This window comes from Mustela erminea, chromosome 2 (assembly GCF_009829155.1).
Source record: "Mustela erminea isolate mMusErm1 chromosome 2, mMusErm1.Pri, whole genome shotgun sequence".
Lineage (NCBI taxonomy): Eukaryota > Metazoa > Chordata > Mammalia > Carnivora > Mustelidae > Mustela > Mustela erminea.
Genome location: NC_045615.1, coordinates 164,656,274 through 164,665,856, shown reverse-complemented (window position 1 = coordinate 164,665,856; position 9,583 = coordinate 164,656,274).

Sequence of the window (9,583 nt, the reverse complement as noted above, 5' to 3'; positions counted from 1 at the left end):
AAAAATCTCTTCAAATTATGACTTGAGAATAAATGTTCTACCCTAGTGGTAATTTAAGACTCTGTCTAGCCGGCTAAGTCAAGCCAGACTGCTAAGAAAAGTTAGCTAGAAAAAAACATTATAAATGAGCAATGATCTAAATTCTGTATGTAGTAGAGGGAAGTGATTTTTTCTAGTATTGGTTTTCTTTGTGGAATTGAATTGTTAAGAATAGACCTCCCAAGTAGGCAGACATCTTAACAAAAGTGAGTGCTACTAAAGTAAAACCTTCACAGTAAGTTGGGGGCCAGCAGCGTGTTGTGTGCCCGTACTGCACACAGCTTTGCTTGCCTCTGTGTTGTGTCTGGCTGCTCTGCGCACTGCAGTAGCGTTGAGTACAACTGAAAGGCCAAGACATGCAGTCTCTGAGCCTTTACAGAAAAGGCCCCGAGGCCCCTGATGCAAGTCAGAATTTGTGTTGGGATTGTTAAGCAGCATTGTTCTTATTTTCTGTAAGTACTTCACATCAAAACTTTTTTTAAAAAGGAGTTAAAACTGATTAAAGAAATGGTTTAAGAAATGAGGTTTGCCTACCATTGTCTAACACAAAGCTCTCTGATTTTGATTCTCCGTTGTAATGTTGAAATGCCACTCTGGCTCATGATTTGTTAGATGTAATTAGAAGACAGACTAACGTGTACTCTGCTTTAATTCTTTGCCCCTAGTAATTTAATATTTTGAGTTTGGGATGATTCATTCCCACTTCAGACTTTTTATAAAAGTTGCAGGGTTAAGGAAAAGCAGCTTGATTTTTTTTTTTTTTTTTAATACTGTTTGTTTTCATATATTCTCAGTCATATTGAAGTGTTCTTTCTGGTTCATTTTAGGCCTTCTGTCTTGACCTAGAGGAGTATGCTTTTGTGCCAGGCACTGATGTAGTTCCAGATTTACAGAATTGAAAATTTCTCCCTTCATGCAGATCAGTCCATCACCTTCATGCCTTTCCTCTGTATTTCAGTCTGAACGCATCGCCCTTTAGAAATCGTTGAATAACTGTTGGGGCTTGGCCATCATTCTGGGCTTCCGTTTGCCTGTTCATGTAAATCCTCCACTTCGTGAATTTCAGAGCTGCTTTCTGTACAGCCCATCCCTCCTGCTCCGGAGACCTCCCTGTCCAAAAGGGTCTATTCTACTTTCTACATGGATCACTCGTTTTTTTAGAGTTGTAGGTTTAGTGAAGAAATTGGATGGTACTTTGGTTGGTTGTTCATATGAAGCATTTTTACTCTGAAATTGCTCAGAGTTTTATCTGTGTCCACGGGTGTTCTCAAAGTCCATGATGGGATTATTTCATGTATGTTGTTGGATACTCCGTGGGTCTAGCCAGTGTGTAAACTTCTCTTGAGTTCTGGGGACGATACTGAGTGCTCATCCCTTTCACCACCACTCGTCTTTTCCGTTGTGGAATTTTTGAGTGTAAGCTCTAGACCCCTATTTGCCACTTGAAGTGTTGGGAGTGATTTTCACAACTTTTACAGCTTTTTTTTTTTTTTTTAAAGGTTTTAATTATCTGATTTCCAAGACTCCTCCCCCTTTCAACCTGTGTTAGAAACAGCAATGTATTCTTATTTGGATATACTATTTTTTCCTCATGTCTGAGTTTATTAGTAATAACTTCAAAGGTTTGTTTCCAGATGCTTTACTTTCCTGTCACTTAGGCTTTTGCCTTTCATATTTTAAATTTTCCTCGAATGTTTGGTGATCTTTGGCTCATATTTAGGAGTGGGCAATTTTTTTTTAAAGATTTTATTATTTGACAGACAGAGATCACAAGTAGGCAGAGAGGCAGGCAGAGAGAGAGGAGGAAGCAGGCTCCCTGCTGAGCAGAGAGCCCAATGCAGGACTCGATCCCAGGACCCTGAGATCATGACCTGAGCCGAAGGCAGCGGCTTAACCCACTGAGCCACCCAGGCACCCTAGGAGTGGGCAATTTAAAAGCTAATTGGATGTTGTGAATTGGGCTAGGGCCTTTTTTCCTTTTTTTTTTTTTTTTAGATTTTAGTTGACGGAGATCACAAGTAGGTGGAAAGGCAGGCAGAAAGAGGAGGAAGCAGGCTCCCTGCTGAGCAGAGAGCCCGATGCAGGGCTCGATCCCAGGACCCTGAGATCATGACCGCAGTCAAAGGCAGAGGCTTAACCCACTGAGCCACCCGGGTGCCCCATGGGCTAGGGCCTTTTACCTTTGGGGTTCAGTGTTGAGTGGACTGTCATTTTATTAGGATCCCCTTGATAATCTCTTTCCCCTCCCTTTGGCTAAGCTGGTCAGGTTCACTGGAAGTCGGAAGTCTGTCCACTCCTGCCTGAAGGGTAGGACCCCTGGCTTCAGTGCTGGGATCCAGTGAGGGAAGGCCGACGAAGGTTCTGGACACTTGGCTTGCTCACTTCCTTTTGAGTACAGAGAGCACCTTTTCTTGTCTACTTCCACACTCTGCTTTCTGCCAGGAATGTAGGGCTCTCGTTGTTAGTACAGAGGAACTTGGGGTTTAACTGCTTGTCAAACAGACTATGAACCAAGCATCTTAGTTTTACCTCTATTTTTAAAGGTAAAAATAGAGCTGTCATTACTGCGCATTTGGGGGGTGTTCTGTGGTACAGTCGGATACCTGCGTTGCTGATGGCATATTCGGTTTTCTTGTCTGTCGAGTCCTTTACCACTTCATAAGCTTTGCAGTTTCCAAGATTCTGTTGCTGTTGTCTCCTCTCCCATTCTTTGTCATGGTTTTTAAATGTTGTCTGCCCCACCCCCACCCCACCCACCTGCTTTTTCAAGTACTGGGTTTTATTACGGTTTCAGAAGGGACTAAAAGTGATAACAGTCTGTTTTTTAGCAGCGTTTTTTATTTGCATGGGGGTGGATGGTGATGCAGGATTTGGGGGAACGGAAAGGGGTAGATAAAGTAGAGATAGTATTCCAGAACAGTACCTTTCAGAATTTGGCCACCATAGTATGTTTTACAGTAAAGTTCTTTATTACAGAACAAATTTGTTTATTAATGGACAGTGTTAGGTAGCTTTGATTTAAATTCACCAGTTTCACAGACTTACCGAATGTATCAGTCCCACTTCTTTTCAAGTAATGTGTGAGCTTCCTTGGTCTGCTGTCCTAGTTCAAGTTTTAATACCTTTTGCTTTACTAGATGTGTGCTACCAGGTGAGTTATAATCTCTCTTCTTGGGGTTTTGGGTTTGTCTTTCATTCCTTCCTTAACCTTCAGTGAATTTCATAAGGTTGCAAGTTTTGTTTACAACATGACCATTTCCACGCTGGGTTGGCAGTTGCTGCGTTGTTGTGCACAAGTTAGAATACGTTACGCGGAGCACCTGTCCGGGTGTCAGTCATGTGGAGATAATTTTGAAAGGTGGTTTCATTAATATTAGGATCCAAGTTCTTAGACCTTTGCATTCTATATGTGCTTTTGGTTTTTCACTGCTTGGAAAAGTTCTTTGAAATTGTTACCTTGTACTTTAAAAAATACTTTGTTTAGTGTTTTGAGGTATTGGGAATTTTGAAAACCAGAACTGAATTTGTTTGGTTCTGAAATACATAATTTTATATGGTTTGGGGTCAGATTAACCTGAAATGTCAAGATTAGGTCCATACATAATATACTAGCACATCTCAGTAAATTTTCTTCGGTAGCATTTTACTTAGTGTAATTTATCAGCATTCTGACATTTAAGCATGATTCCAGACTATTCATAAAACCTGATATGTACTATAGGCTTTTGACAAGCTAAGAGTGCCTGTCCCTTCATGGGGACAGGATCAGGATCTCCTGATCCCTTCGTGGCTGACCACGTTGGAGAGTCCAGTCTGACGTTTCCACACCTGAACTGATTCTGGCAAGATGGAATATCGGCTTGTGCAAACTGAGTCAGCTTGGCTTGTTAATTGCTGTTAGTTGCCTATAATCTACAAATTTGGGGAAGGATTGATTATAATCCTCATTTCAAAAGGCTTGCAGAATCAGAATTGTTTGGGGCTGTTGCCTGGGAACTTGTATATCACCCACCCACCCCACCCCCCGCCAAGTGATCTTAGCTACAGTAAAGTTTTACATATTGTCCCTTTAAAATGATTAAATATGCTGTTGCATAAGGATTTTTTTTTTTTTTTTTACTTTTGTCTTGTGTAAAGACAAAGATGCATGTTCTATAAATCTTAACACCACTCCAGCCTTTGAATCATGAACTCCTAAGTCTAGCTTGAAAAAAAAATTGGGAGGGCTTTGGATCCAAATGAGTGTACCGGGCAGCAGGGAGCAGCGGTGTGCCAGCGGGGAAGGGCTGCTGGAGTAGCAGTAGCCTGGAAACGCGGTGAGTCGGCTCTGAGTTTCAAGTTTTCTCCAGACATGCTCTCATTGCATGTCGCCCGTCTTTGGTGTGTGTGTCAGCGCTACTCACTGATCCTTGATGAACTGGCAGTCAGCAGCTCTGGAATTGTCTTAGGTGGTTACATACTGCCCCACTGCCCTTAGTATCTTTCAGGTTCTCCCGTAGTTCCAGCAGCCTCCCATTTTGAATGGCCAGAGTATGGTAGCCTTAGGTAATGACTGGTATCCAAGGGACTGTGCAACTTAGGAAGATCCAAGTAGTGGGTAACTGCTGAGTGTTAATTTTCCCCTGTAAGCTCTGTAAATTTGGGGGGAAGGAGGGCTCTAGGGCCATGGAAAAAGGACCTTACAAAATTATTGTGCTACTTGTAGAAGGTGAGGCTTCATATGAATTATTAGATCCTAAGGAAGAGCAAGGTGTTCTTTGGTAAGAACAGTTCAGATCAGTTACTTTAATGGTCATGAGAGGAATTCTTCAGTCTTCAGAGAAAGTACAGATAGCTTTGCATAACTCATTAAACAATGATAGAGGTTATTGGATTTTTTAAAATTCTATTTTGAGAAACTTAAGTCACTTGATCGGAAGATCGTTTCCTTCAAGGTTATTTGGTGTACATTTTATTTTGTAACTGGATAAGCTATATTCTGTTTGCACTTAAGAATTTGAATGCAAGGTTACTTTTCTGGATCTTTTATTTCTCCCAAAAATAAAATACTGGAAGAAACTTAAGAGGTCTGTTAATGTCAGAACCTAAAAGCAACATTTAACATGTCATGGAAGGTCTGCTTTGAATAAGTACTCGAGAAAAAAATTCTATAATTCCCCCTTTTTTGGTTGTATGGATGGCCTTGGGTTACACAGGGTTAATCACATTTTTAGAAGACACTTGACAATCTCACTGATGAAGTGGAACCCTTTAAAAAAAATTTGGAAGATGGTTCATTACAGAGTAGTTAAATTGGCTAAGGCAATAAAACTTCGAAATGCTCAGAAATTTGTTGTACGCTGCTTCTACAATCACTGATATATAAAGCATGCTACTACTAGTCAATTAGTTTTATGTATTAAGACCTATCAGCATGTCTTTTTTTAGTACCTGGTTGACTTGATTTTAAACTAACATGTTCTCTGTACCACTTAACATTTTCAAGACCTTCTCCAGCAAATTCTGTTAGAACCAAGTGTTTCCATTTCTAGAAGCCTATTTTTAGTCTTCATATTAAGTTTATAGTGGGCTTTAGTGGGGTTTTAATTTGCACTAAATTTTCTTTTCTGGAAGATTACTTATGTTCAAATTTAATGTAGTGCTTTTGTCTTACAATTAAACTCTTACAGCACTCATGCATTTTTTGCACTGTCTTTTTCTTTTCTTTCTTTTTTTTTAAGTTAAGCTTTCCTCTCTTGGATGAATACCTTGAAATAACAGGTCTTATTTTCTTAGTTGAAAAGGTAAGACTACTATCATGTTTAAAATGTCATACTAATGTTAAATGATGGGATTCTTTTGAAAGATTAGGCGTAATGGTCAAATAGTGCTTTAAGTTGAAGAGTCACTGGATTTAATGGAAGAAAAAGGGTAATTTCGAGTTTTCTCCATAATGTTCACGAGGAGGAATAGTAGGAGTAGGAAGACTCTCTGTGGAGATGCTCCGTCTTTGGTCTCTACCGGTTTCGATGTCAAATGTGAGGCACTGAGAGGGCTGGTGGGCATCTGCTGGTCATGCAGACGTGTAGATTTTTCAGAGGATGACATACTGTATTAGATGTGTGAAGTAGCGCTAACGTTAGCCAAGGTATTCACACTCCGTGTAAATACAGAGGAAGCCTAACATTGCTTCACTGTTCCATTTCCTATGTGTCCATTGAGCACTTTCTGAGGAGTATGGGTCAAGTCTTACTGCTGGCCTGTGGGAAGAGGTGGTCATTGTGGCAGGTCATGGTGTGGTGCCGAGCAGGTCTCTGCCACAAGTAAGTGGTCTATAGCCAGCTTGTGATTGGCCTTTTTTTCCTAAAGGTCAGGCCAAATTAAATAATGGGTTTTGTTATTTTAGTCTCTGCCGTGATTCTATAATGAGATAATATGAAATTTTAAAACAAGTTAAAAATAATCCTTTTTAAGATTTATTAAGATGTGTGAGACATTCTATTTCAATTTCTTAGAAATTGAAATAATTAGTAATCTAATCTAGTCCATGGAGCTAATTATTTCAAATGAGTGTTTCTGAGGTCCAGCTCTGTTATTTGCCCTGTGATGTTGGACAAAGAAAATTTAACTTCTGCAAGCATTAGTTTTTTCAAGTGAAAACTGTCTTCCTCAGGTATGGGTGTTGGGTGATAAGCATGTAAAAGTCCTTTGGGGTTGGTGGCTCTTTATTGTGAGATTAGGTACCCACTTTGAGGCCATATCTCAGCCTTAAGTAGATACTTGAGGGGGTAGAGCCCAGGCATCTTTATCGCTTAGGTAAATCAGATGATTTAGGGTTGAAAACCAAAGCTTCATATTTATTGCTGTGACTGTTCAAGAGCTGTGGAAATCATGCATATGAAAACGTATCAAGTATTAACACCTGTATGTGCTGGGTGACCTGAATATGAAGAGTATAATACAGCCGGGCTTGAGACATACGGCTGTGCACTGTAAGGGCATGAGTGGCTTAGCCATCTGCCAGGACTCCCCAGTTGGCTTCTGTAACACTTCTGGGTTTCCTGAAATGAGCAGAAAATAGGCTAAAACAATGTGGATTATAGAATAGTGAGATACCCTTTATAGAGGTAAGAAAGTCATGTAAGCATGTTTGTGGGGAAAGGAAGAATGATAGGTGGTTGAGTTTTGGGATTTAAAATGTAAGGTGTTTCATGATACCCAGTAGAGAGAGAACAGTTTGGAATTCAAAAGAGGCTGTTTGCTGGAGAAGGCAATGTTAAGGGAGTAAATGAAAGCACCGCAGAGAGCTTGGGGAATGAAGAGGCCACCGGGTGGGCTCTGCGGCAGCCCCGTCTACGCAGGAGTGCGCGGCTGGAGGAGGCCACCGGCACCCCCACGGCCCTCGGTGTCTTCAATTGTTGATCCGGTTTTCTTTTACGAGCCCCGTGGAATCAGGCAAGTGACACTGCTTATCCTTCAGTTTTCTTGACTGTAAATTGGAAATAACAGTCCCGACCTGAGGGTTGTGGGGATTGAGAATCTCTGAAGTACTTAAACAGCTACTGCCACATAGTAAATGCTTGGTCACATCACTGTTACTGTCGACTGTCTTTGTCGAGATAAATTCAATTTCTAATAAGATTCCATTACTATCTCACTTAGAACCCGTGAAATTTTCCTCAGTGACTGAAGCTGGTGTTGATTATCTTTCTGGAATTTATTCTCTGCCATGCAATGTACCACTTAAGTAGACATTGTTACTTTAATGTGTTTATGAGTTTTATTGGTCTTGCCTCCTCAGTTGGAATGTAAGCTTCCTTTGGGATTAGGTCCATTTCTTATACTTCCATTTATATAGCCCCTAATTTCTCAAACATCCGTTGTCCTATCAGTGTGACTTAAAATAAATCCTGATGTTTTAGAACTGTTTGGGTGCAGAGTAGGAGCTGAACAATATTTGAATGCAGAAGTAAATGAAGAGTCTAAGATTGCCTTAATATTTATCTCTTTCTACTCAGGCATTTTCTGACAAGGGAAGCACAGAGAGCAGGTAAATGCTCCTTATTAAACAAGTGCTTTTCTTCTTCCTAACTCTAAAGCTCTAGGAAAACAGGCATCATGTGGAACTCGCCGCCTGGGTTAAGGGTGCTCCACGTGGGGCGCGAGGAGCCGGTCAGACACTCTTCAGTTCTAGGCTCCTGGGTATTGGCTTCCTACTGTGTGACACTGGGGAGGGGGAGAGGAGATCATCCTTCGGTTGATGTCTGGTACTCACGATCAGCAAACATATATTTTTAAAGATTTTATTTATTTGACAGAGCACCCATGAGCTTGGGGAGAAGAGGCAGAGGGAGAAGCAGGCTCCCTGACTAGGCGCTCGATCCCAGGACCCTGAGATCATGACCCGAGCTGAAGGTAGGCAACTTAACCGGCTGAGCCACCCACGCGCCCCCACAAGTGTATTTTCTACATGATTACAAATTACAGAAATGTTAGGAGACACTGTATAGGCCTCAAAAATAACAGCAGCCAAGTACATGACGATTCCCCGCCTCACGACCCCCTCTTACGATTCCTCTCTCTCCCCAGCCTCCTCAAAACAACCTCCCAATCTGCAAAAAGCAAAAATACTCATGTCTTGTGTCTTATCTGGCCCACAGTTAACTTACGGCATGAGACAATACACTTTGAGTTCAAGGTAAGGGTTTCATATATGCACAGCTGGTACTTGAATAAGTGACATCTTCAGCTTTCTAGCTCTGTGACCCTGAACGTGGCATTTAGCTTGGCGACTTTCTCATCTGCCAAATAGATGGCGAACAAACATTTACCTAGCACTTCTTTGACAGCCACTGTTCTATGTGCCTTACATTATATTTAATAGTTTCTACCTCTTTATGCCATTGTAAAATTAATGAGGGACTTCTTTTTTTAAGATTTTTATTTTTATTTTTATTTATTTGACAGACAGAGATCACAAGTAGGCAGAGAGGCAGAGAGAGACAGGAGGAAGCAGGCTTCCCTGCTGAGCAGAGAGCCCGATGCGGGACTCAATCTCAGGACCCCGAGATTATAACCTGAGCTGAAGGCAGGGGCCTTAACCCACTGAGCCACCCCGGCGCCCCTAATGAGAGACTTCTTGCCCAAAGCACTTAGTACATTATATCAGAGTACATGTTCAATATATCACCTATTTTTCCCCCTGGATATAAATTACAGAAACTCTAAAGTTTCTAACATTAAAAATCCTATAAAAAGTATTTTGTGAATGGAAAGGTTCATATTCTGCTGGAGGAACAAGCTTGGTGCCTAATTAAAGTGCGGATACTTGGGTGCCCGGGTGGCTCAGTTAAAGGTCTGCCTTTGGCTCGGGTCATGATCTGGGATCCCGGGATGGAGTCCTGTGTCAGGCTCCTTGCTCAGCTTGGCGGTGGGGGGTCTGCTGCTCCCTCTCCCTCTGCCTGCCACTTACCCTGCTTGTGCTCTGTCAAATAAATAAATAAAAATCCTTTTAAAAAATGCTGATACTTGATCATTATCGGAATTAAAATGAGTTATTTAGCAG